The sequence below is a fragment of the Microcebus murinus genome, chromosome 24 (assembly GCF_040939455.1).
Source record: "Microcebus murinus isolate Inina chromosome 24, M.murinus_Inina_mat1.0, whole genome shotgun sequence".
In the NCBI taxonomy this organism is placed as follows: domain Eukaryota; kingdom Metazoa; phylum Chordata; class Mammalia; order Primates; family Cheirogaleidae; genus Microcebus; species Microcebus murinus.
In genome coordinates, this window is record NC_134127.1 from 32,009,649 (window position 1) to 32,036,182 (window position 26,534).

Consider the following 26,534-nt stretch of genomic DNA (forward strand, 5'->3'; position numbering starts at 1 on the left):
TGAAGAAATCAGTCCCCTCCATCTCCTACCTCTGGAAAACGCCCAAGCCCGTGGAGAACTGCCGGCACCGCTTCGTGGGGGCCGGGACCCTCCTCCGTGTCCTCCTGTGGCCCAGTCCAAGGGGCCTGGGCCTGGCCGGGGCTGCATTGGACCCCGACCACCCTGGCGTGTGGACTCGCTAAAAATCGGCCATTAGATATTGGATTCCAGCTTCCTGGAGGTCATTTCACTAATGAGTGCACCGGAAAGAGTTTCCTAATCCATCTGTGAGGGTGGCAACTGAAAGAGAATTTGAAAGCTGACAGAATAGGCGAGGGAAGGCATAGGAGATTTCCACACCCAGCAAGGAAGACTTTCCCGAAATGGAAGAAAGAAACGAGCAAACAGAGACACCGGTAGCCCGCCCGGAAAAGAGTCTGCCCCTGAGAGAAAGCACCCTGACCAGGTTCACCCGTGGGTGGGTGGCGAGCTAGCGGCATTCAGAAGAGCGAGGCCCGCAGTCTGTGCGGAAGACACCTGCGCTCGGGTGTGTGTGGCGGCGCGATTCACAAGCAGCTCTAGACGTTAAACCCAGGAGAAGCCAGGGAGTTCCCAACGCCCCAGGTGTCCTCAGCCCACGACTGGCTGCTGTGGGAATGCGAAGCCCGGCTCCTTGTCTCAGAGCGGGGTTCCCAGGAGGATCAGGCTGAAGCTGGGACTTGGCCTCAAAGTGTCCCCTCGCATGGCCACCCCCTTCCCCTTCCTGCTCCTCTACTCCTGGTGCCCCTCCATCCAGGGGCCAGACCTTAAAGAGTCACCGCAAGAGAATCCTGGTCCCAAAGGAGCCTTCTGGGGGACCGGTGCTGAGAGAGGTTGTGGGCATGGCCCGCTGGGGCTCTGCCCGACATAGGGCTGAGAGATGCCACCTCCCAGCTCTGGGTCCCTGCAGGAAGTGTTGGCAAGCACAGGGCCGGTCCTCCAAAGGCCCAGGTGCAGGGAGCCCAGGCCAAGCAGCCTGTGGAAGAAGCCACTTGCCGTGCCACCCCGGGAACAGGACTGCAGGCCCCGGCCCTTCCCACCTCCTCCTCCTCCTCCTCCTCCTCTCCCCCGCCCCGCCCCCACAGGGCACAGGGCTCAGAGACACCTCAGACTCTTGCTACCCAAAGTGCAAAGGGCATCAGTTGCTCCTCCAACCCCCCCCCCCCCGCCCAGCAGACCACGTTGTCCAGCCAGCCCCCGGGCCTCCCTGGGGTGCCCAGCACAAAAGTGCAGACACCCACCGGACCCTCAGTCTCAGTTTTCGGAGGTTTTTGCCACTCTAAGGACCCGCAGGCCAGCTGGGCCTTCGGGCAGGACAGAGAGCCCCGGAATCCGACGTGGAGAGCTGCGTGTACGTCCCCATCAGGAGGCGGTCCCCACCTCCGCGGCTCTCCCCTTGCGGGGAGCGGCAGCCCAGCCGGCAGCCGCAGGGCCTCAGGGAAGACACCAGGCTGGGCCCCCGCGGCACAGCGGGGGCACGTCCCCCGCACTCACGCGACTTAGGGACGGCTGCTGGAGACTGCTGCGGCCACCCTGCTGCCGGGTTTCTGGAGGGCTTCCTGGAAGCAGCATCCACACCAAGCCCTTGGAAGGCCCAGGCGACGGAGGAGCCGGTCAGGCAGGGGCCGAGGACGGTGAGAGGCCGGGCGGGAAGGAGCGTGTCAGGCAGGGGCAGAGGACGGTGACCGGCCGGGCGGGGAGGAGCCGGTCAGGCGGGGGCCCAGGACAGTGACGGGCCTGGCCGGGGAGGAGTGCGTCAGGCAGGGGCAGAGGAGACGGGCTGGGTAAGGGTTAGGGTTACAGTTAGGGCACAATTCACAATCCCAAAGACGTGGAAGCGACCCGAGTGCCCATCCATCCAGGAGTGCATCAATAAAATGTGGCGCGTGGACACCACGGAGTGCCATTCGGCTGTGAGGAGCAGCGGTGAGAGGGCGCCTCTCGTGTTCTCCTGGCCAGAGCTGGAACCCGTTCCAGTAAGCCAAGTATCCCAAGAATGGACACACGGGCACCACGTGAGCGCGCTCACCAGCAAACTGGTACGAACGGATGGACGCCTAAGTGGACAGAGAGGAATCACCTTCATCGGGTGGGTGTCGGGCGGGCGGGTGGGGGGAGGGGAGGGGCATACACATCCATTAGGCATGGGGTGGGTGCGCACCGACTGGGGGATGGGCGCACTTGAAGCTCTGACCCGAGGGGGGAGGCTTGGAGAGGGCAAGGCACCCGACCTTAACATTGGTACCCCCACAATACGCTGGAACAACATGAGAGGTATATGAATAAGAACACAGGGGGGGCCGGGCGCGGTGGCTCACGCCTGTAATCCTAGCTCTCTGGGAGGCCGAGGCGGGCGGATTGCTCCAGGTCAGGAGTTCGAAACCAGCCTGAGCAAGAGCGAGACCCCGTCTCTACTAAAAATAGAAAGAAATTAATTGGCCAACTAATATATATAGAAAAACACAGCCGGGCGTGGTGGTGCATGCCTGTAGTCCCAACTACTCGGGAGGCTGAGGCAGCAGGATTGCTTGAGCCCGGAGATTGAGGTTGCTGTGAGCTAGGCTGACGCCATGGCACTCACTCTAGCCTGGGCAGCAAAAAGAGACTCTGTCTCAAAAAAAAAAAAAAAAAAGAACACAGGGGGGAGGGCGGCACGGGCAACACATGTCACCTGAATACTTGTACTCCCATCATCTGCTTGAAAAGAGAGAGAAAAGAAAATGCAATCCTAGAGGTAAGAGACACTTTTTAAAAATAATGAATCCGAAGAGAAAAGTAAAAGGAGGCCTGTGGAGCAGGTCTGGGTGTGACTCCGGATCCCCCAACATCAGGTGCCACCACCAAAGATTCCTGCGTGTAGCCCATAGAACCCCAAAAGCAACGGGACGAGTTCTGGTCACATACTCCCTCAAAATGACATCCTGGCCTTCTTCTGGAACTCCCTCCCCTCTCAGACTCTCAAGGTTTCCTCCAGCGTGTCGGTTCCCACAGAGCAGACCTTTGGTCTGAGACCTGACAGTCCAGAAGCCACGCATGCTGCCGCGTGGCGGCGGTGTCGCGGCTTGGGACAAGAGGAGGCCCCACGGTGCGGGCTGGGGCGCCAGGCACCGCGCGGGCGCTGAGGGTGGGGGTGACCCCCACCCCGGGCCGCCGCCGCGCTCCCAGAAAGGGGACAGAACAAGAGGCAAGAAAAAAAAAAAAAAAAAAAGCAGCAGCCTGTGGCACCCGGTATTCCCAGGCGGTCTCCCATCCAAGTACTAACCAGGCCCGACCCTGCTTAGCTTCCGAGACCAGACGAGATCGGGGGCGTTCAGGGTGGTGTGGCCCTAGACGGCGGCGGAGGGCGCCCCTGCCCCGCTCGAGAAGCCGAGCCTCTCTGGGCTTCCCCGCCGCCGCCTCCCGCCCCAGGCCCCGCGCCGGGCGGGGCCGGGCCGGCCGGGTCCCGCGGGCTCCCAGGGACGGGGGTGATGGGCGGGGCGGGGCGGGGCGGGGCGGGGTGGGGGGCTGTCTCTCTATACACACACACACACACTCACACTCACTCACACTCACACAAGATGCGCCTCCACGGCTGGACTCGCCAAGGTGGAGCCCTCCCAGCCCCCCTCGTCTCCTCGCCCGGCCTCCTTCACCTACCCGCTGCCCACCCCCAGCGCGTCGCTGCCGCTGACTGCGCACGCGCGGGACGCTCGCCCTTTGACCCCAGCCAGGGGCCGCCCTCCCCCACAACCCCTTTCAGCTGCGCCCCCCCCTCGCCCTGTGGGTGGGCTGCCGCCTATTCCCCCGGGCCAGGGCTGGGGCACAGCCAGTGTATGGGGCGTCTCTCTCTGGGGATGTGTCCCATGGGTGGGGTGGGGTGGCGTGGTTTGGGGGGCGCTGAAGAAATCAGTCCCCTCCATCTCCTACCTCTGGAAAACGCCCAAGCCCGTGGAGAACTGCCGGCACCGCTTCGTGGGGGCCGGGACCCTCCTCCGTGTCCTCCTGTGGCCCAGTCCAAGGGGCCTGGGCCTGGCCGGGGCTGCTTTGGACCCCGACCACCCTGGCGTGTGGACTCGCTAAAAATCGGCCATTAGATATTGGATTCCAGCTTCCTGGAGGTCATTTCACTAATGAGTGCACCGGAAAGAGTTTCCTAATCCATCTGTGAGGGTGGCAACTGAAGGAGAATTTTAAAGCTGACAGAATAGGCGAGGGAAGGCATAGGAGATTTCCACACCCAGCAAGGAAGACTTTCCCGAAATGGAAGAAAGAAACGAGCAAACAGAGACACCGGTAGCCCGCCCGGAAAAGAGTCTGCCCCTGAGAGAAAGCACCCTGACCAGGTTCACCCGTGGGTGGGTGGCGAGCTAGCGGCATTCAGAAGAGCGAGGCCCGCAGTCTGTGCGGAAGACACCTGCACTCGGGTGTGTGTGGCGGCGCGATTCACAAGCAGCTCTAGACGTTAAACCCAGGAGAAGCCAGGGAGTTCCCAACGCCCCAGGTGTCCTCAGCCCACGACTGGCTGCTGTGGGAATGCGAAGCCCGGCTCCTTGTCTCAGAGCGGGGTTCCCAGGAGGATCAGGCTGAAGCTGGGACTTGGCCTCAAAGTGTCCCCTCGCATGGCCACCCCCTTCCCCTTCCTGCTCCTCTACTCCTGGTGCCCCTCCATCCAGGGGCCAGACCTTAAAGAGTCACCGCAAGAGAATCCTGGTCCCAAAGGAGCCTTCTGGGGGACCGGTGCTGAGAGAGGTTGTGGGCATGGCCCGCTGGGGCTCTGCCCGACCCAGGGCTGAGAGATGCCACCTCCCAGCTCTGGGTCCCTGCAGGAAGTGTTGGCAAGCACAGGGCCGGTCCTCCAAAGGCCCAGGTGCAGGGAGCCCAGGCCAAGCAGCCTGTGGAAGAAGCCACTTGCCGTGCCACCCCGGGAACAGGACTGCAGGCCCCGGCCCTTCCCACCTCCTCCTCCTCCTCCTCCGCCCCGCACCCCCCCCCACATGGCACAGGGCTCAGAGACACCTCAGACTCTTGCTACCCAAAGTGCAAAGGGCATCAGTTGCTCCTCCAAACCCCCCGCCCAGCAGACCGCGTTGTCCAGCCAGCCCCCGGGCCTCCCTGGGGTGCCCAGCACAAAAGTGCAGACACCCACCGGACCCTCAGTCTCAGTTTTCGGAGGTTTTTGCCACTCTAAGGACCCGCAGGCCAGCTGGGCCTTCGGGCAGGACAGAGAGCCCCGGAATCCGACGTGGAGAGCTGCGTGTACGTCCCCATCAGGAGGCGGTCCCCACCTCCGCGGCTCTCCCCTTGCGGGGAGCGGCAGCCCAGCCGGCAGCCGCAGGGCCTCAGGGAAGACACCAGGCTGGGCCCCCGCGGCACAGCGGGGGCACGTCCCCCGCACTCACGCGACTTAGGGACGGCTGCTGGAGACTGCTGCGGCCACCCTGCTGCCGGGTTTCTGGAGGGCTTCCTGGAAGCAGCATCCACACCAAGCCCTTGGAAGGCCCAGGCGACGGAGGAGCCGGTCAGGCAGGGGCCGAGGACGGTGAGAGGCCGGGCGGGAAGGAGCGTGTCAGGCAGGGGCAGAGGACGGTGACCGGCCGGGCGGGGAGGAGCCGGTCAGGCGGGGGCCCAGGACAGTGACGGGCCTGGCCGGGGAGGAGTGCGTCAGGCAGGGGCAGAGGAGACGGGCTGGGTAAGGGTTAGGGTTACAGTTAGGGCACAATTCACAATCCCAAAGACGTGGAAGCGACCCGAGTGCCCATCCATCCAGGAGTGCATCAATAAAATGTGGCGCGTGGACACCACGGAGTGCCATTCGGCTGTGAGGAGCAGCGGTGAGAGGGCGCCTCTCGTGTTCTCCTGGCCAGAGCTGGAACCCGTTCCAGTAAGCCAAGTATCCCAAGAATGGACACACGGGCACCACGTGAGCGCGCTCACCAGCAAACTGGTACGAACGGATGGACGCCTAAGTGGACAGAGAGGAATCACCTTCATCGGGTGGGTGTCGGGCGGGCGGGTGGGGGGAGGGGAGGGGCATACACATCCATTAGGCATGGGGTGGGTGCGCACCGACTGGGGGATGGGCGCACTTGAAGCTCTGACCCGAGGGGGGAGGCTTGGAGAGGGCAAGGCACCCGACCTTAACATTGGTACCCCCACAATACGCTGGAACAACATGAGAGGTATATGAATAAGAACACAGGGGGGGCCGGGCGCGGTGGCTCACGCCTGTAATCCTAGCTCTCTGGGAGGCCGAGGCGGGCGGATTGCTCCAGGTCAGGAGTTCGAAACCAGCCTGAGCAAGAGCGAGACCCCGTCTCTACTAAAAATAGAAAGAAATTAATTGGCCAACTAATATATATAGAAAAACACAGCCGGGCGTGGTGGTGCATGCCTGTAGTCCCAACTACTCGGGAGGCTGAGGCAGCAGGATTGCTTGAGCCCGGAGATTGAGGTTGCTGTGAGCTAGGCTGACGCCATGGCACTCACTCTAGCCTGGGCAGCAAAACGAGACTCTGTCTCAAAAAAAAAAAAAAAAAGAACACAGGGGGGAGGGCGGCACGGGCAACACATGTCACCTGAATACTTGTACTCCCATCATCTGCTTGAAAAGAGAGAGAAAAGAAAATGCAATCCTAGAGGTAAGAGACACTTTTTAAAAATAATGAATCCGAAGAGAAAAGTAAAAGGAGGCCTGTGGAGCAGGTCTGGGTGTGACTCCGGATCCCCCAACATCAGGTGCCACCACCAAAGATTCCTGCGTGTAGCCCATAGAACCCCAAAAGCAACGGGACGAGTTCTGGTCACATACTCCCTCAAAATGACATCCTGGCCTTCTTCTGGAACTCCCTCCCCTCTCAGACTCTCAAGGTTTCCTCCAGCGTGTCGGTTCCCACAGAGCAGACCTTTGGTCTGAGACCTGACAGTCCAGAAGCCACGCATGCTGCCGCGTGGCGGCGGTGTCGCGGCTTGGGACAAGAGGAGGCCCCACGGTGCGGGCTGGGGCGCCAGGCACAGCGGCGGGCGCTGAGGGTGGGGGTGACCCCCACCCCGGGCCGCCGCCGCGCTCCCAGAAAGGGGACAGAACAAGAGGCAAGAAAAAAAAAAAAAAAAAAAAGCAGCAGCCTGTGGCACCCGGTATTCCCAGGCGGTCTCCCATCCAAGTACTAACCAGGCCCGACCCTGCTTAGCTTCCGAGACCAGACGAGATCGGGGGCGTTCAGGGTGGTGTGGCCCTAGACGGCGGCGGAGGGCGCCCCTGCCCCGCTCGAGAAGCCGAGCCTCTCTGGGCTTCCCCGCCGCCGCCTCCCGCCCCAGGCCCCGCGCCGGGCCGGGCCGGGCCGGCCGGGTCCCGCGGGCTCCCAGGGACGGGGGTGATGGGCGGGGCGGGGCGGGGCGGGGCGGGGTGGGGGGCTGTCTCTCTATACACACACACACACACTCACACTCACTCACACTCACACAAGATGCGCCTCCACGGCTGGACTCGCCAAGGTGGAGCCCTCCCAGCCCCCCTCGTCTCCTCGCCCGGCCTCCTTCACCTACCCGCTGCCCACCCCCAGCGCGTCGCTGCCGCTGACTGCGCACGCGCGGGACGCTCGCCCTTTGACCCCAGCCAGGGGCCGCCCTCCCCCACAACCCCTTTCAGCTGCGCCCCCCCCTCGCCCTGTGGGTGGGCTGCCGCCTATTCCCCCGGGCCAGGGCTGGGGCACAGCCAGTGTATGGGGCGTCTCTCTCTGGGGATGTGTCCCATGGGTGGGGTGGGGTGGCGTGGTTTGGGGGGCGCTGAAGAAATCAGTCCCCTCCATCTCCTACCTCTGGAAAACGCCCAAGCCCGTGGAGAACTGCCGGCACCGCTTCGTGGGGGCCGGGACCCTCCTCCGTGTCCTCCTGTGGCCCAGTCCAAGGGGCCTGGGCCTGGCCGGGGCTGCTTTGGACCCCGACCACCCTGGCGTGTGGACTCGCTAAAAATCGGCCATTAGATATTGGATTCCAGCTTCCTGGAGGTCATTTCACTAATGAGTGCACCGGAAAGAGTTTCCTAATCCATCTGTGAGGGTGGCAACTGAAGGAGAATTTTAAAGCTGACAGAATAGGCGAGGGAAGGCATAGGAGATTTCCACACCCAGCAAGGAAGACTTTCCCGAAATGGAAGAAAGAAACGAGCAAACAGAGACACCGGTAGCCCGCCCGGAAAAGAGTCTGCCCCTGAGAGAAAGCACCCTGACCAGGTTCACCCGTGGGTGGGTGGCGAGCTAGCGGCATTCAGAAGAGCGAGGCCCGCAGTCTGTGCGGAAGACACCTGCACTCGGGTGTGTGTGGCGGCGCGATTCACAAGCAGCTCTAGATGTTAAACCAAGGAGAAGCCAGGGAGTTCCCAACGCCCCAGGTGTCCTCAGCCCACGACTGGCTGCTGTGGGAATGCGAAGCCCGGCTCCTTGTCTCAGAGCGGGGTTCCCAGGAGGATCAGGCTGAAGCTGGGACTTGGCCTCAAAGTGTCCCCTCGCATGGCCACCCCCTTCCCCTTCCTGCTCCTCTACTCCTGGTGCCCCTCCATCCAGGGGCCAGACCTTAAAGAGTCACCGCAAGAGAATCCTGGTCCCAAAGGAGCCTTCTGGGGGACCGGTGCTGAGAGAGGTTGTGGGCATGGCCCGCTGGGGCTCTGCCCGACCCAGGGCTGAGAGATGCCACCTCCCAGCTCTGGGTCCCTGCAGGAAGTGTTGGCAAGCACAGGGCCGGTCCTCCAAAGGCCCAGGTGCAGGGAGCCCAGGCCAAGCAGCCTGTGGAAGAAGCCACTTGCCGTGCCACCCCGGGAACAGGACTGCAGGCCCCGGCCCTTCCCACCTCCTCCTCCTCCTCCTCCGCCCCGCACCCCCCCCTCCGACATGGCACAGGGCTCAGAGACACCTCAGACTCTTGCTACCCAAAGTGCAAAGGGCATCAGTTGCTCCTCCAAACCCCCCGCCCAGCAGACCGCGTTGTCCAGCCAGCCCCCGGGCCTCCCTGGGGTGCCCAGCACAAAAGTGCAGACACCCACCGGACCCTCAGTCTCAGTTTTCGGAGGTTTTTGCCACTCTAAGGACCCGCAGGCCAGCTGGGCCTTCGGGCAGGACAGAGAGCCCCGGAATCCGACGTGGAGAGCTGCGTGTACATCCCCATCAGGAGGCGGTCCCCACCTCCGCGGCTCTCCCCTTGCGGGGAGCGGCAGCCCAACCGGCAGCCGCAGGGCCTCAGGGAAGACACCAGTCTGGGCCCCCGCGGCACAGCGGGGGCACGTCCCCCGCACTCACGCGACTTAGGGACGGCTGCTGGAGACTGCTGCGGCCACCCTGCTGCCGGGTTTCTGGAGGGCTTCCTGGAAGCAGCGTCCACACCAAGCCCTTGGAAGGCCCAGGCGACGGAGGAGCCGGTCAGGCAGGGGCCGAGGACGGTGAGAGGCCGGGCGGGAAGGAGCGTGTCAGGCAGGGGCAGAGGACGGTGACCGGCCGGGCGGGGAGGAGCCGGTCAGGCGGGGGCCCAGGACAGTGACGGGCCTGGCCGGGGAGGAGTGCGTCAGGCAGGGGCAGAGGAGACGGGCTGGGTAAGGGTTAGGGTTACAGTTAGGGCACAATTCACAATCCCAAAGACGTGGAAGCGACCCGAGTGCCCATCCATCCAGGAGTGCATCAATAAAATGTGGCGCGTGGACACCACGGAGTGCCATTCGGCTGTGAGGAGCAGCGGTGAGAGGGCGCCTCTCGTGTTCTCCTGGCCAGAGCTGGAACCCGTTCCAGGAAGCCAAGTATCCCAAGAATGGACACACGAGCACCACGTGAGCGCGCTCACCAGCAAATTGGTACGAACGGATGGACGCCTAAGTGGACAGAGAGGAATCACCTTCATCGGGTGGGTGTCGGGCGGGCGGGTGGGGGGAGGGGAGGGGCATACACATCCATTAGGCATGGGGTGAGTGCGCACCGACTGGGGGATGGGCGCACTTGAAGCTCTGACCCGAGGGGGGAGGCTTGGAGAGGGCAAGGCACCCGACCTTAACATTGGTACCCCCACAATACGCTGGAACAACATGAGAGGTATATGAATAAGAACACAGGGGGGGCCGGGCGCGGTGGCTCACGCCTGTAATCCTAGCTCTCTGGGAGGCCGAGGCGGGCGGATTGCTCCAGGTCAGGAGTTCGAAACCAGCCTGAGCAAGAGCGAGACCCCGTCTCTACTAAAAATAGAAAGAAATTAATTGGCCAACTAATATATATAGAAAAACACAGCCGGGCGTGGTGGTGCATGCCTGTAGTCCCAACTACTCGGGAGGCTGAGGCAGCAGGATTGCTTGAGCCCGGAGATTGAGGTTGCTGTGAGCTAGGCTGACGCCATGGCACTCACTCTAGCCTGGGCAGCAAAACGAGACTCTGTCTCAAAAAAAAAAAAAAAAAGAACACAGGGGGGAGGGCGGCACGGGCAACACATGTCACCTGAATACTTGTACTCCCATCATCTGCTTGAAAAGAGAGAGAAAAGAAAATGCAATCCTAGAGGTAAGAGACACTTTTTAAAAATAATGAATCCGAAGAGAAAAGTAAAAGGAGGCCTGTGGAGCAGGTCTGGGTGTGACTCCGGATCCCCCAACATCAGGTGCCACCACCAAAGATTCCTGCGTGTAGCCCATAGAACCCCAAAAGCAACGGGACGAGTTCTGGTCACATACTCCCTCAAAATGACATCCTGGCCTTCTTCTGGAACTCCCTCCCCTCTCAGACTCTCAAGGTTTCCTCCAGCGTGTCGGTTCCCACAGAGCAGACCTTTGGTCTGAGACCTGACAGTCCAGAAGCCACGCATGCTGCCGCGTGGCGGCGGTGTCGCGGCTTGGGACAAGAGGAGGCCCCACGGTGCGGGCTGGGGCGCCAGGCACCGCGCGGGCGCTGAGGGTGGGGGTGACCCCCACCCCGGGCCGCCGCCGCGCTCCCAGAAAGGGGACAGAACAAGAGGCAAGAAAAAAAAAAAAAAAAAAGCAGCAGCCTGTGGCACCCGGTATTCCCAGGCGGTCTCCCATCCAAGTACTAACCAGGCCCGACCCTGCTTAGCTTCCGAGACCAGACGAGATCGGGGGCGTTCAGGGTGGTGTGGCCCTAGACGGCGGCGGAGGGCGCCCCTGCCCCGCTCGAGAAGCCGAGCCTCTCTGGGCTTCCCCGCCGCCGCCTCCCGCCCCAGGCCCCGCGCCGGGCGGGGCCGGGCCGGCCGGGTCCCGCGGGCTCCCAGGGACGGGGGTGATGGGCGGGGCGGGGCGGGGCGGGGCGGGGTGGGGGGCTGTCTCTCTATACACACACACACACACTCACACTCACTCACACTCACACAAGATGCGCCTCCACGGCTGGACTCGCCAAGGTGGAGCCCTCCCAGCCCCCCTCGTCTCCTCGCCCGGCCTCCTTCACCTACCCGCTGCCCACCCCCAGCGCGTCGCTGCCGCTGACTGCGCACGCGCGGGACGCTCGCCCTTTGACCCCAGCCAGGGGCCGCCCTCCCCCACAACCCCTTTCAGCTGCGCCCCCCCCTCGCCCTGTGGGTGGGCTGCCGCCTATTCCCCCGGGCCAGGGCTGGGGCACAGCCAGTGTATGGGGCGTCTCTCTCTGGGGATGTGTCCCATGGGTGGGGTGGGGTGGCGTGGTTTGGGGGGCGCTGAAGAAATCAGTCCCCTCCATCTCCTACCTCTGGAAAACGCCCAAGCCCGTGGAGAACTGCCGGCACCGCTTCGTGGGGGCCGGGACCCTCCTCCGTGTCCTCCTGTGGCCCAGTCCAAGGGGCCTGGGCCTGGCCGGGGCTGCTTTGGACCCCGACCACCCTGGCGTGTGGACTCGCTAAAAATCGGCCATTAGATATTGGATTCCAGCTTCCTGGAGGTCATTTCACTAATGAGTGCACCGGAAAGAGTTTCCTAATCCATCTGTGAGGGTGGCAACTGAAGGAGAATTTTAAAGCTGACAGAATAGGCGAGGGAAGGCATAGGAGATTTCCACACCCAGCAAGGAAGACTTTCCCGAAATGGAAGAAAGAAACGAGCAAACAGAGACACCGGTAGCCCGCCCGGAAAAGAGTCTGCCCCTGAGAGAAAGCACCCTGACCAGGTTCACCCGTGGGTGGGTGGCGAGCTAGCGGCATTCAGAAGAGCGAGGCCCGCAGTCTGTGCGGAAGACACCTGCACTCGGGTGTGTGTGGCGGCGCGATTCACAAGCAGCTCTAGACGTTAAACCCAGGAGAAGCCAGGGAGTTCCCAACGCCCCAGGTGTCCTCAGCCCACGACTGGCTGCTGTGGGAATGCGAAGCCCGGCTCCTTGTCTCAGAGCGGGGTTCCCAGGAGGATCAGGCTGAAGCTGGGACTTGGCCTCAAAGTGTCCCCTCGCATGGCCACCCCCTTCCCCTTCCTGCTCCTCTACTCCTGGTGCCCCTCCATCCAGGGGCCAGACCTTAAAGAGTCACCGCAAGAGAATCCTGGTCCCAAAGGAGCCTTCTGGGGGACCGGTGCTGAGAGAGGTTGTGGGCATGGCCCGCTGGGGCTCTGCCCGACCCAGGGCTGAGAGATGCCACCTCCCAGCTCTGGGTCCCTGCAGGAAGTGTTGGCAAGCACAGGGCCGGTCCTCCAAAGGCCCAGGTGCAGGGAGCCCAGGCCAAGCAGCCTGTGGAAGAAGCCACTTGCCGTGCCACCCCGGGAACAGGACTGCAGGCCCCGGCCCTTCCCACCTCCTCCTCCTCCTCCTCCGCCCCGCACCCCCCCCCACATGGCACAGGGCTCAGAGACACCTCAGACTCTTGCTACCCAAAGTGCAAAGGGCATCAGTTGCTCCTCCAAACCCCCCGCCCAGCAGACCGCGTTGTCCAGCCAGCCCCCGGGCCTCCCTGGGGTGCCCAGCACAAAAGTGCAGACACCCACCGGACCCTCAGTCTCAGTTTTCGGAGGTTTTTGCCACTCTAAGGACCCGCAGGCCAGCTGGGCCTTCGGGCAGGACAGAGAGCCCCGGAATCCGACGTGGAGAGCTGCGTGTACGTCCCCATCAGGAGGCGGTCCCCACCTCCGCGGCTCTCCCCTTGCGGGGAGCGGCAGCCCAGCCGGCAGCCGCAGGGCCTCAGGGAAGACACCAGGCTGGGCCCCCGCGGCACAGCGGGGGCACGTCCCCCGCACTCACGCGACTTAGGGACGGCTGCTGGAGACTGCTGCGGCCACCCTGCTGCCGGGTTTCTGGAGGGCTTCCTGGAAGCAGCATCCACACCAAGCCCTTGGAAGGCCCAGGCGACGGAGGAGCCGGTCAGGCAGGGGCCGAGGACGGTGAGAGGCCGGGCGGGAAGGAGCGTGTCAGGCAGGGGCAGAGGACGGTGACCGGCCGGGCGGGGAGGAGCCGGTCAGGCGGGGGCCCAGGACAGTGACGGGCCTGGCCGGGGAGGAGTGCGTCAGGCAGGGGCAGAGGAGACGGGCTGGGTAAGGGTTAGGGTTACAGTTAGGGCACAATTCACAATCCCAAAGACGTGGAAGCGACCCGAGTGCCCATCCATCCAGGAGTGCATCAATAAAATGTGGCGCGTGGACACCACGGAGTGCCATTCGGCTGTGAGGAGCAGCGGTGAGAGGGCGCCTCTCGTGTTCTCCTGGCCAGAGCTGGAACCCGTTCCAGTAAGCCAAGTATCCCAAGAATGGACACACGGGCACCACGTGAGCGCGCTCACCAGCAAACTGGTACGAACGGATGGACGCCTAAGTGGACAGAGAGGAATCACCTTCATCGGGTGGGTGTCGGGCGGGCGGGTGGGGGGAGGGGAGGGGCATACACATCCATTAGGCATGGGGTGGGTGCGCACCGACTGGGGGATGGGCGCACTTGAAGCTCTGACCCGAGGGGGGAGGCTTGGAGAGGGCAAGGCACCCGACCTTAACATTGGTACCCCCACAATACGCTGGAACAACATGAGAGGTATATGAATAAGAACACAGGGGGGGCCGGGCGCGGTGGCTCACGCCTGTAATCCTAGCTCTCTGGGAGGCCGAGGCGGGCGGATTGCTCCAGGTCAGGAGTTCGAAACCAGCCTGAGCAAGAGCGAGACCCCGTCTCTACTAAAAATAGAAAGAAATTAATTGGCCAACTAATATATATAGAAAAACACAGCCGGGCGTGGTGGTGCATGCCTGTAGTCCCAACTACTCGGGAGGCTGAGGCAGCAGGATTGCTTGAGCCCGGAGATTGAGGTTGCTGTGAGCTAGGCTGACGCCATGGCACTCACTCTAGCCTGGGCAGCAAAACGAGACTCTGTCTCAAAAAAAAAAAAAAAAAGAACACAGGGGGGAGGGCGGCACGGGCAACACATGTCACCTGAATACTTGTACTCCCATCATCTGCTTGAAAAGAGAGAGAAAAGAAAATGCAATCCTAGAGGTAAGAGACACTTTTTAAAAATAATGAATCCGAAGAGAAAAGTAAAAGGAGGCCTGTGGAGCAGGTCTGGGTGTGACTCCGGATCCCCCAACATCAGGTGCCACCACCAAAGATTCCTGCGTGTAGCCCATAGAACCCCAAAAGCAACGGGACGAGTTCTGGTCACATACTCCCTCAAAATGACATCCTGGCCTTCTTCTGGAACTCCCTCCCCTCTCAGACTCTCAAGGTTTCCTCCAGCGTGTCGGTTCCCACAGAGCAGACCTTTGGTCTGAGACCTGACAGTCCAGAAGCCACGCATGCTGCCGCGTGGCGGCGGTGTCGCGGCTTGGGACAAGAGGAGGCCCCACGGTGCGGGCTGGGGCGCCAGGCACAGCGGCGGGCGCTGAGGGTGGGGGTGACCCCCACCCCGGGCCGCCGCCGCGCTCCCAGAAAGGGGACAGAACAAGAGGCAAGAAAAAAAAAAAAAAAAAAAAGCAGCAGCCTGTGGCACCCGGTATTCCCAGGCGGTCTCCCATCCAAGTACTAACCAGGCCCGACCCTGCTTAGCTTCCGAGACCAGACGAGATCGGGGGCGTTCAGGGTGGTGTGGCCCTAGACGGCGGCGGAGGGCGCCCCTGCCCCGCTCGAGAAGCCGAGCCTCTCTGGGCTTCCCCGCCGCCGCCTCCCGCCCCAGGCCCCGCGCCGGGCCGGGCCGGGCCGGCCGGGTCCCGCGGGCTCCCAGGGACGGGGGTGATGGGCGGGGCGGGGCGGGGCGGGGCGGGGTGGGGGGCTGTCTCTCTATACACACACACACACACTCACACTCACTCACACTCACACAAGATGCGCCTCCACGGCTGGACTCGCCAAGGTGGAGCCCTCCCAGCCCCCCTCGTCTCCTCGCCCGGCCTCCTTCACCTACCCGCTGCCCACCCCCAGCGCGTCGCTGCCGCTGACTGCGCACGCGCGGGACGCTCGCCCTTTGACCCCAGCCAGGGGCCGCCCTCCCCCACAACCCCTTTCAGCTGCGCCCCCCCCTCGCCCTGTGGGTGGGCTGCCGCCTATTCCCCCGGGCCAGGGCTGGGGCACAGCCAGTGTATGGGGCGTCTCTCTCTGGGGATGTGTCCCATGGGTGGGGTGGGGTGGCGTGGTTTGGGGGGCGCTGAAGAAATCAGTCCCCTCCATCTCCTACCTCTGGAAAACGCCCAAGCCCGTGGAGAACTGCCGGCACCGCTTCGTGGGGGCCGGGACCCTCCTCCGTGTCCTCCTGTGGCCCAGTCCAAGGGGCCTGGGCCTGGCCGGGGCTGCTTTGGACCCCGACCACCCTGGCGTGTGGACTCGCTAAAAATCGGCCATTAGATATTGGATTCCAGCTTCCTGGAGGTCATTTCACTAATGAGTGCACCGGAAAGAGTTTCCTAATCCATCTGTGAGGGTGGCAACTGAAGGAGAATTTTAAAGCTGACAGAATAGGCGAGGGAAGGCATAGGAGATTTCCACACCCAGCAAGGAAGACTTTCCCGAAATGGAAGAAAGAAACGAGCAAACAGAGACACCGGTAGCCCGCCCGGAAAAGAGTCTGCCCCTGAGAGAAAGCACCCTGACCAGGTTCACCCGTGGGTGGGTGGCGAGCTAGCGGCATTCAGAAGAGCGAGGCCCGCAGTCTGTGCGGAAGACACCTGCACTCGGGTGTGTGTGGCGGCGCGATTCACAAGCAGCTCTAGATGTTAAACCAAGGAGAAGCCAGGGAGTTCCCAACGCCCCAGGTGTCCTCAGCCCACGACTGGCTGCTGTGGGAATGCGAAGCCCGGCTCCTTGTCTCAGAGCGGGGTTCCCAGGAGGATCAGGCTGAAGCTGGGACTTGGCCTCAAAGTGTCCCCTCGCATGGCCACCCCCTTCCCCTTCCTGCTCCTCTACTCCTGGTGCCCCTCCATCCAGGGGCCAGACCTTAAAGAGTCACCGCAAGAGAATCCTGGTCCCAAAGGAGCCTTCTGGGGGACCGGTGCTGAGAGAGGTTGTGGGCATGGCCCGCTGGGGCTCTGCCCGACCCAGGGCTGAGAGATGCCACCTCCCAGCTCTGGGTCCCTGCAGGAAGTGTTGGCAAGCACAGGGCCGGTCCTCCAAAGGCCCAGGTGCAGGGAGCCCAGGCCAAGCAGCCTGTGGAAGAAGCCACTTGCCGTGCCACCCCGGGAACAGGACTGCAGGCCCCGGCCCTTCCCACCTCCTCCTCCTCCTCCTCCGCCCCGCACCCCCCCCTCCGACATGGCACAGGGCTCAGAGACACCTCAGACTCTTGCTACCCAAAGTGCAAAGGGCATCAGTTGCTCCTCCAAACCCCCCGCCCAGCAGACCGCGTTGTCCAGCCAGCCCCCGGGCCTCCCTGGGGTGCCCAGCACAAAAGTGCAGACACCCACCGGACCCTCAGTCTCAGTTTTCGGAGGTTTTTGCCACTCTAAGGACCCGCAGGCCAGCTGGGCCTTCGGGCAGGACAGAGAGCCCCGGAATCCGACGTGGAGAGCTGCGTGTACATCCCCATCAGGAGGCGGTCCCCACCTCCGCGGCTCTCCCCTTGCGGGGAGCGGCAGCCCAACCGGCAGCCGCAGGGCCTCAGGGAAGACACCAGTCTGGGCCCCCGCGGCACAGCGGGGGCACGTCCCCCGCACTCACGCGACTTAGGGACGGCTGCTGGAGACTGCTGCGGCCACCCTGCTGCCGGGTTTCTGGAGGGCTTCCTGGAAGCAGCGTCCACACCAAGCCCTTGGAAGGCCCAGGCGACGGAGGAGCCGGTCAGGCAGGGGCCGAGGACGGTGAGAGGCCGGGCGGGAAGGAGCGTGTCAGGCAGGGGCAGAGGACGGTGACCGGCCGGGCGGGGAGGAGCCGGTCAGGCGGGGGCCCAGGACAGTGACGGGCCTGGCCGGGGAGGAGTGCGTCAGGCAGGGGCAGAGGAGACGGGCTGGGTAAGGGTTAGGGTTACAGTTAGGGCACAATTCACAATCCCAAAGACGTGGAAGCGACCCGAGTGCCCATCCATCCAGGAGTGCATCAATAAAATGTGGCGCGTGGACACCACGGAGTGCCATTCGGCTGTGAGGAGCAGCGGTGAGAGGGCGCCTCTCGTGTTCTCCTGGCCAGAGCTGGAACCCGTTCCAGGAAGCCAAGTATCCCAAGAATGGACACACGAGCACCACGTGAGCGCGCTCACCAGCAAATTGGTACGAACGGATGGACGCCTAAGTGGACAGAGAGGAATCACCTTCATCGGGTGGGTGTCGGGCGGGCGGGTGGGGGGAGGGGAGGGGCATACACATCCATTAGGCATGGGGTGAGTGCGCACCGACTGGGGGATGGGCGCACTTGAAGCTCTGACCCGAGGGGGGAGGCTTGGAGAGGGCAAGGCACCCGACCTTAACATTGGTACCCCCACAATACGCTGGAACAACATGAGAGGTATATGAATAAGAACACAGGGGGGGCCGGGCGCGGTGGCTCACGCCTGTAATCCTAGCTCTCTGGGAGGCCGAGGCGGGCGGATTGCTCCAGGTCAGGAGTTCGAAACCAGCCTGAGCAAGAGCGAGACCCCGTCTCTACTAAAAATAGAAAGAAATTAATTGGCCAACTAATATATATAGAAAAACACAGCCGGGCGTGGTGGTGCATGCCTGTAGTCCCAACTACTCGGGAGGCTGAGGCAGCAGGATTGCTTGAGCCCGGAGATTGAGGTTGCTGTGAGCTAGGCTGACGCCATGGCACTCACTCTAGCCTGGGCAGCAAAACGAGACTCTGTCTCAAAAAAAAAAAAAAAAAGAACACAGGGGGGAGGGCGGCACGGGCAACACATGTCACCTGAATACTTGTACTCCCATCATCTGCTTGAAAAGAGAGAGAAAAGAAAATGCAATCCTAGAGGTAAGAGACACTTTTTAAAAATAATGAATCCGAAGAGAAAAGTAAAAGGAGGCCTGTGGAGCAGGTCTGGGTGTGACTCCGGATCCCCCAACATCAGGTGCCACCACCAAAGATTCCTGCGTGTAGCCCATAGAACCCCAAAAGCAACGGGACGAGTTCTGGTCACATACTCCCTCAAAATGACATCCTGGCCTTCTTCTGGAACTCCCTCCCCTCTCAGACTCTCAAGGTTTCCTCCAGCGTGTCGGTTCCCACAGAGCAGACCTTTGGTCTGAGACCTGACAGTCCAGAAGCCACGCATGCTGCCGCGTGGCGGCGGTGTCGCGGCTTGGGACAAGAGGAGGCCCCACGGTGCGGGCTGGGGCGCCAGGCACCGCGCGGGCGCTGAGGGTGGGGGTGACCCCCACCCCGGGCCGCCGCCGCGCTCCCAGAAAGGGGACAGAACAAGAGGCAAGAAAAAAAAAAAAAAAAAAGCAGCAGCCTGTGGCACCCGGTATTCCCAGGCGGTCTCCCATCCAAGTACTAACCAGGCCCGACCCTGCTTAGCTTCCGAGACCAGACGAGATCGGGGGCGTTCAGGGTGGTGTGGCCCTAGACGGCGGCGGAGGGCGCCCCTGCCCCGCTCGAGAAGCCGAGCCTCTCTGGGCTTCCCCGCCGCCGCCTCCCGCCCCAGGCCCCGCGCCGGGCGGGGCCGGGCCGGCCGGGTCCCGCGGGCTCCCAGGGACGGGGGTGATGGGCGGGGCGGGGCGGGGCGGGGCGGGGTGGGGGGCTGTCTCTCTATACACACACACACACACTCACACTCACTCACACTCACACAAGATGCGCCTCCACGGCTGGACTCGCCAAGGTGGAGCCCTCCCAGCCCCCCTCGTCTCCTCGCCCGGCCTCCTTCACCTACCCGCTGCCCACCCCCAGCGCGTCGCTGCCGCTGACTGCGCACGCGCGGGACGCTCGCCCTTTGACCCCAGCCAGGGGCCGCCCTCCCCCACAACCCCTTTCAGCTGCGCCCCCCCCTCGCCCTGTGGGTGGGCTGCCGCCTATTCCCCCGGGCCAGGGCTGGGGCACAGCCAGTGTATGGGGCGTCTCTCTCTGGGGATGTGTCCCATGGGTGGGGTGGGGTGGCGTGGTTTGGGGGGCGCTGAAGAAATCAGTCCCCTCCATCTCCTACCTCTGGAAAACGCCCAAGCCCGTGGAGAACTGCCGGCACCGCTTCGTGGGGGCCGGGACCCTCCTCCGTGTCCTCCTGTGGCCCAGTCCAAGGGGCCTGGGCCTGGCCGGGGCTGCTTTGGACCCCGACCACCCTGGCGTGTGGACTCGCTAAAAATCGGCCATTAGATATTGGATTCCAGCTTCCTGGAGGTCATTTCACTAATGAGTGCACCGGAAAGAGTTTCCTAATCCATCTGTGAGGGTGGCAACTGAAGGAGAATTTTAAAGCTGACAGAATAGGCGAGGGAAGGCATAGGAGATTTCCACACCCAGCAAGGAAGACTTTCCCGAAATGGAAGAAAGAAACGAGCAAACAGAGACACCGGTAGCCCGCCCGGAAAAGAGTCTGCCCCTGAGAGAAAGCACCCTGACCAGGTTCACCCGTGGGTGGGTGGCGAGCTAGCGGCATTCAGAAGAGCGAGGCCCGCAGTCTGTGCGGAAGACACCTGCACTCGGGTGTGTGTGGCGGCGCGATTCACAAGCAGCTCTAGATGTTAAACCAAGGAGAAGCCAGGGAGTTCCCAACGCCCCAGGTGTCCTCAGCCCACGACTGGCTGCTGTGGGAATGCGAAGCCCGGCTCCTTGTCTCAGAGCGGGGTTCCCAGGAGGATCAGGCTGAAGCTGGGACTTGGCCTCAAAGTGTCCCCTCGCATGGCCACCCCCTTCCCCTTCCTGCTCCTCTACTCCTGGTGCCCCTCCATCCAGGGGCCAGACCTTAAAGAGTCACCGCAAGAGAATCCTGGTCCCAAAGGAGCCTTCTGGGGGACCGGTGCTGAGAGAGGTTGTGGGCATGGCCCGCTGGGGCTCTGCCCGACCCAGGGCTGAGAGATGCCACCTCCCAGCTCTGGGTCCCTGCAGGAAGTGTTGGCAAGCACAGGGCCGGTCCTCCAAAGGCCCAGGTGCAGGGAGCCCAGGCCAAGCAGCCTGTGGAAGAAGCCACTTGCCGTGCCACCCCGGGAACAGGACTGCAGGCCCCGGCCCTTCCCACCTCCTCCTCCTCCTCCTCCGCCCCGCACCCCCCCCCACATGGCACAGGGCTCAGAGACACCTCAGACTCTTGCTACCCAAAGTGCAAAGGGCATCAGTTGCTCCTCCAAACCCCCCGCCCAGCAGACCGCGTTGTCCAGCCAGCCCCCGGGCCTCCCTGGGGTGCCCAGCACAAAAGTGCAGACACCCACCGGACCCTCAGTCTCAGTTTTCGGAGGTTTTTGCCACTCTAAGGACCCGCAGGCCAGCTGGGCCTTCGGGCAGGACAGAGAGCCCCGGAATCCGACGTGGAGAGCTGCGTGTACGTCCCCATCAGGAGGCGGTCCCCACCTCCGCGGCTCTCCCCTTGCGGGGAGCGGCAGCCCAGCCGGCAGCCGCAGGGCCTCAGGGAAGACACCAGGCTGGGCCCCCGCGGCACAGCGGGGGCACGTCCCCCGCACTCACGCGACTTAGGGACGGCTGCTGGAGACTGCTGCGGCCACCCTGCTGCCGGGTTTCTGGAGGGCTTCCTGGAAGCAGCATCCACACCAAGCCCTTGGAAGGCCCAGGCGACGGAGGAGCCGGTCAGGCAGGGGCCGAGGACGGTGAGAGGCCGGGCGGGAAGGAGCGTGTCAGGCAGGGGCAGAGGACGGTGACCGGCCGGGCGGGGAGGAGCCGGTCAGGCGGGGGCCCAGGACAGTGACGGGCCTGGCCGGGGAGGAGTGCGTCAGGCAGGGGCAGAGGAGACGGGCTGGGTAAGGGTTAGGGTTACAGTTAGGGCACAATTCACAATCCCAAAGACGTGGAAGCGACCCGAGTGCCCATCCATCCAGGAGTGCATCAATAAAATGTGGCGCGTGGACACCACGGAGTGCCATTCGGCTGTGAGGAGCAGCGGTGAGAGGGCGCCTCTCGTGTTCTCCTGGCCAGAGCTGGAACCCGTTCCAGTAAGCCAAGTATCCCAAGAATGGACACACGGGCACCACGTGAGCGCGCTCACCAGCAAACTGGTACGAACGGATGGACGCCTAAGTGGACAGAGAGGAATCACCTTCATCGGGTGGGTGTCGGGCGGGCGGGTGGGGGGAGGGGAGGGGCATACACATCCATTAGGCATGGGGTGGGTGCGCACCGACTGGGGGATGGGCGCACTTGAAGCTCTGACCCGAGGGGGGAGGCTTGGAGAGGGCAAGGCACCCGACCTTAACATTGGTACCCCCACAATACGCTGGAACAACATGAGAGGTATATGAATAAGAACACAGGGGGGGCCGGGCGCGGTGGCTCACGCCTGTAATCCTAGCTCTCTGGGAGGCCGAGGCGGGCGGATTGCTCCAGGTCAGGAGTTCGAAACCAGCCTGAGCAAGAGCGAGACCCCGTCTCTACTAAAAATAGAAAGAAATTAATTGGCCAACTAATATATATAGAAAAACACAGCCGGGCGTGGTGGTGCATGCCTGTAGTCCCAACTACTCAGGAGGCTGAGGCAGCAGGATTGCTTGAGCCCGGAGATTGAGGTTGCTGTGAGCTAGGCTGACGCCATGGCACTCACTCTAGCCTGGGCAGCAAAAAGAGACTCTGTCTCAAAAAAAAAAAAAAAAAGAACACAGGGGGGAGGGCGGCACGGGCAACACATGTCACCTGAATACTTGTACTCCCATCATCTGCTTGAAAAGAGAGAGAAAAGAAAATGCAATCCTAGAGGTAAGAGACACTTTTTAAAAATAATGAATCCGAAGAGAAAAGTAAAAGGAGGCCTGTGGAGCAGGTCTGGGTGTGACTCCGGATCCCCCAACATCAGGTGCCACCACCAAAGATTCCTGCGTGTAGCCCATAGAACCCCAAAAGCAACGGGACGAGTTCTGGTCACATACTCCCTCAAAATGACATCCTGGCCTTCTTCTGGAACTCCCTCCCCTCTCAGACTCTCAAGGTTTCCTCCAGCGTGTCGGTTCCCACAGAGCAGACCTTTGGTCTGAGACCTGACAGTCCAGAAGCCACGCATGCTGCCGCGTGGCGGCGGTGTCGCGGCTTGGGACAAGAGGAGGCCCCACGGTGCGGGCTGGGGCGCCAGGCACCGCGCGGGCGCTGAGGGTGGGGGTGACCCCCACCCCGGGCCGCCGCCGCGCTCCCAGAAAGGGGACAGAACAAGAGGCAAGAAAAAAAAAAAAAAAAAAAAGCAGCAGCCTGTGGCACCCGGTATTCCCAGGCGGTCTCCCATCCAAGTACTAACCAGGCCCGACCCTGCTTAGCTTCCGAGACCAGACGAGATCGGGGGCGTTCAGGGTGGTGTGGCCCTAGACGGCGGCGGAGGGCGCCCCTGCCCCGCTCGAGAAGCCGAGCCTCTCTGGGCTTCCCCGCCGCCGCCTCCCGCCCCAGGCCCCGCGCCGGGCCGGGCCGGGCCGGCCGGGTCCCGCGGGCTCCCAGGGACGGGGGTGATGGGCGGGGCGGGGCGGGGCGGGGCGGGGTGGGGGGCTGTCTCTCTATACACACACACACACACTCACACTCACTCACACTCACACAAGATGCGCCTCCACGGCTGGACTCGCCAAGGTGGAGCCCTCCCAGCCCCCCTCGTCTCCTGTCTCCTCGCCCGGCCTCCTTCACCTACCCGCTGCCCACCCCCAGCGCGTCGCTGCCGCTGACTGCGCACGCGCGGGACGCTCGCCCTTTGACCCCAGCCAGGGGCCGCCCTCCCCCACAACCCCTTTCAGCTGTGCCCCCCCCCTCGCCCTGTGGGTGGGCTGCCGCCTATTCCCCCGGGCCAGGGCTGGGGCACAGCCAGTGTATGGGGCGTCTCTCTCTGGGGATGTGTCCCATGGGTGGGGTGGGGTGGCGTGGTTTGGGGGGTGCTGAAGAAATCAGTCCCCTCCATCTCCTACCTCTGGAAAACGCCCAAGCCCGTGGAGAACTGCCGGCACCGCTTCGTGGGGGCCGGGACCCTCCTCCGTGTCCTCCTGTGGCCCAGTCCAAGGGGCCTGGGCCTGGCCGGGGCTGCATTGGACCCCGACCACCCTGGCGTGTGGACTCGCTAAAAATCGGCCATTAGATATTGGATTCCAGCTTCCTGGAGGTCATTTCACTAATGAGTGCACCGGAAAGAGTTTCCTAATCCATCTGTGAGGGTGGCAACTGAAAGAGAATTTGAAAGCTGACAGAATAGGCGAGGGAAGGCATAGGAGATTTCCACACCCAGCAAGGAAGACTTTCCCGAAATGGAAGAAAGAAACGAGCAAACAGAGACACCGGTAGCCCGCCCGGAAAAGAGTCTGCCCCTGAGAGAAAGCACCCTGACCAGGTTCACCCGTGGGTGGGTGGCGAGCTAGCGGCATTCAGAAGAGCGAGGCCCGCAGTCTGTGCGGAAGACACCTGCGCTCGGGTGTGTGTGGCGGCGCGATTCACAAGCAGCTCTAGACGTTAAACCCAGGAGAAGCCAGGGAGTTCCCAACGCCCCAGGTGTCCTCAGCCCACGACTGGCTGCTGTGGGAATGCGAAGCCCGGCTCCTTGTCTCAGAGCGGGGTTCCCAGGAGGATCAGGCTGAAGCTGGGACTTGGCCTCAAAGTGTCCCCTCGCATGGCCACCCCCTTCCCCTTCCTGCTCCTCTACTCCTGGTGCCCCTCCATCCAGGGGCCAGACCTTAAAGAGTCACCGCAAGAGAATCCTGGTCCCAAAGGAGCCTTCTGGGGGACCGGTGCTGAGAGAGGTTGTGGGCATGGCCCGCTGGGGCTCTGCCCGACATAGGGCTGAGAGATGCCACCTCCCAGCTCTGGGTCCCTGCAGGAAGTGTTGGCAAGCACAGGGCCGGTCCTCCAAAGGCCCAGGTGCAGGGAGCCCAGGCCAAGCAGCCTGTGGAAGAAGCCACTTGCCGTGCCACCCCGGGAACAGGACTGCAGGCCCCGGCCCTTCCCACCTCCTCCTCCTCCTCCTCCTCCTCTCCCCCGCCCCGCCCCCACAGGGCACAGGGCTCAGAGACACCTCAGACTCTTGCTACCCAAAGTGCAAAGGGCATCAGTTGCTCCTCCAACCCCCCCCCCCCCCGCCCAGCAGACCACGTTGTCCAGCCAGCCCCCGGGCCTCCCTGGGGTGCCCAGCACAAAAGTGCAGACACCCACCGGACCCTCAGTCTCAGTTTTCGGAGGTTTTTGCCACTCTAAGGACCCGCAGGCCAGCTGGGCCTTCGGGCAGGACAGAGAGCCCCGGAATCCGACGTGGAGAGCTGCGTGTACGTCCCCATCAGGAGGCGGTCCCCACCTCCGCGGCTCTCCCCTTGCGGGGAGCGGCAGCCCAGCCGGCAGCCGCAGGGCCTCAGGGAAGACACCAGGCTGGGCCCCCGCGGCACAGCGGGGGCACGTCCCCCGCACTCACGCGACTTAGGGACGGCTGCTGGAGACTGCTGCGGCCACCCTGCTGCCGGGTTTCTGGAGGGCTTCCTGGAAGCAGCATCCACACCAAGCCCTTGGAAGGCCCAGGCGACGGAGGAGCCGGTCAGGCAGGGGCCGAGGACGGTGAGAGGCCGGGCGGGAAGGAGCGTGTCAGGCAGGGGCAGAGGACGGTGACCGGCCGGGCGGGGAGGAGCCGGTCAGGCGGGGGCCCAGGACAGTGACGGGCCTGGCCGGGGAGGAGTGCGTCAGGCAGGGGCAGAGGAGACGGGCTGGGTAAGGGTTAGGGTTACAGTTAGGGCACAATTCACAATCCCAAAGACGTGGAAGCGACCCGAGTGCCCATCCATCCAGGAGTGCATCAATAAAATGTGGCGCGTGGACACCACGGAGTGCCATTCGGCTGTGAGGAGCAGCGGTGAGAGGGCGCCTCTCGTGTTCTCCTGGCCAGAGCTGGAACCCGTTCCAGTAAGCCAAGTATCCCAAGAATGGACACACGGGCACCACGTGAGCGCGCTCACCAGCAAACTGGTACGAACGGATGGACGCCTAAGTGGACAGAGAGGAATCACCTTCATCGGGTGGGTGTCGGGCGGGCGGGTGGGGGGAGGGGAGGGGCATACACATCCATTAGGCATGGGGTGGGTGCGCACCGACTGGGGGATGGGCGCACTTGAAGCTCTGACCCGAGGGGGGAGGCTTGGAGAGGGCAAGGCACCCGACCTTAACATTGGTACCCCCACAATACGCTGGAACAACATGAGAGGTATATGAATAAGAACACAGGGGGGGCCGGGCGCGGTGGCTCACGCCTGTAATCCTAGCTCTCTGGGAGGCCGAGGCGGGCGGATTGCTCCAGGTCAGGAGTTCGAAACCAGCCTGAGCAAGAGCGAGACCCCGTCTCTACTAAAAATAGAAAGAAATTAATTGGCCAACTAATATATATAGAAAAACACAGCCGGGCGTGGTGGTGCATGCCTGTAGTCCCAACTACTCGGGAGGCTGAGGCAGCAGGATTGCTTGAGCCCGGAGATTGAGGTTGCTGTGAGCTAGGCTGACGCCATGGCACTCACTCTAGCCTGGGCAGCAAAAAGAGACTCTGTCTCAAAAAAAAAAAAAAAAAGAACACAGGGGGGAGGGCGGCACGGGCAACACATGTCACCTGAATACTTGTACTCCCATCATCTGCTTGAAAAGAGAGAGAAAAGAAAATGCAATCCTAGAGGTAAGAGACACTTTTTAAAAATAATGAATCCGAAGAGAAAAGTAAAAGGAGGCCTGTGGAGCAGGTCTGGGTGTGACTCCGGATCCCCCAACATCAGGTGCCACCACCAAAGATTCCTGCGTGTAGCCCATAGAACCCCAAAAGCAACGGGACGAGTTCTGGTCACATACTCCCTCAAAATGACATCCTGGCCTTCTTCTGGAACTCCCTCCCCTCTCAGACTCTCAAGGTTTCCTCCAGCGTGTCGGTTCCCACAGAGCAGACCTTTGGTCTGAGACCTGACAGTCCAGAAGCCACGCATGCTGCCGCGTGGCGGCGGTGTCGCGGCTTGGGACAAGAGGAGGCCCCACGGTGCGGGCTGGGGCGCCAGGCACCGCGCGGGCGCTGAGGGTGGGGGTGACCCCCACCCCGGGCCGCCGCCGCGCTCCCAGAAAGGGGACAGAACAAGAGGCAAG

General features: G+C 62.8%; 6 non-coding genes across 6 annotated transcripts; all 6 read right to left on the reverse strand.

The window, feature by feature from the left end:
* Positions 1-3,231: 3,231 nt before the first annotated feature.
* LOC142864310 (5S ribosomal RNA) lies at positions 3,232-3,350 on the reverse strand. Its single transcript, XR_012914835.1, has one exon. It is a non-coding gene; the product is annotated as a 5S ribosomal RNA (ribosomal RNA).
* Positions 3,351-7,116: 3,766 nt separating this feature from the next.
* LOC142864311 (5S ribosomal RNA) lies at positions 7,117-7,235 on the reverse strand. Its single transcript, XR_012914836.1, has one exon. It is a non-coding gene; the product is annotated as a 5S ribosomal RNA (ribosomal RNA).
* Positions 7,236-11,001: 3,766 nt separating this feature from the next.
* On the reverse strand, positions 11,002-11,120 carry LOC142864312 (5S ribosomal RNA). Its single transcript, XR_012914837.1, has one exon. It is a non-coding gene; the product is annotated as a 5S ribosomal RNA (ribosomal RNA).
* A 3,766-nt stretch (positions 11,121-14,886) lies between these two features.
* On the reverse strand, positions 14,887-15,005 carry LOC142864313 (5S ribosomal RNA). Its single transcript, XR_012914838.1, has one exon. It is a non-coding gene; the product is annotated as a 5S ribosomal RNA (ribosomal RNA).
* A 3,766-nt stretch (positions 15,006-18,771) lies between these two features.
* Positions 18,772-18,890, reverse strand: LOC142864315 (5S ribosomal RNA). The gene has a single exon (XR_012914840.1). It is a non-coding gene; the product is annotated as a 5S ribosomal RNA (ribosomal RNA).
* A 3,765-nt stretch (positions 18,891-22,655) lies between these two features.
* LOC142864316 (5S ribosomal RNA) lies at positions 22,656-22,774 on the reverse strand. The gene has a single exon (XR_012914841.1). It is a non-coding gene; the product is annotated as a 5S ribosomal RNA (ribosomal RNA).
* Between the last annotated feature and the right edge of the window lie 3,760 nt (positions 22,775-26,534).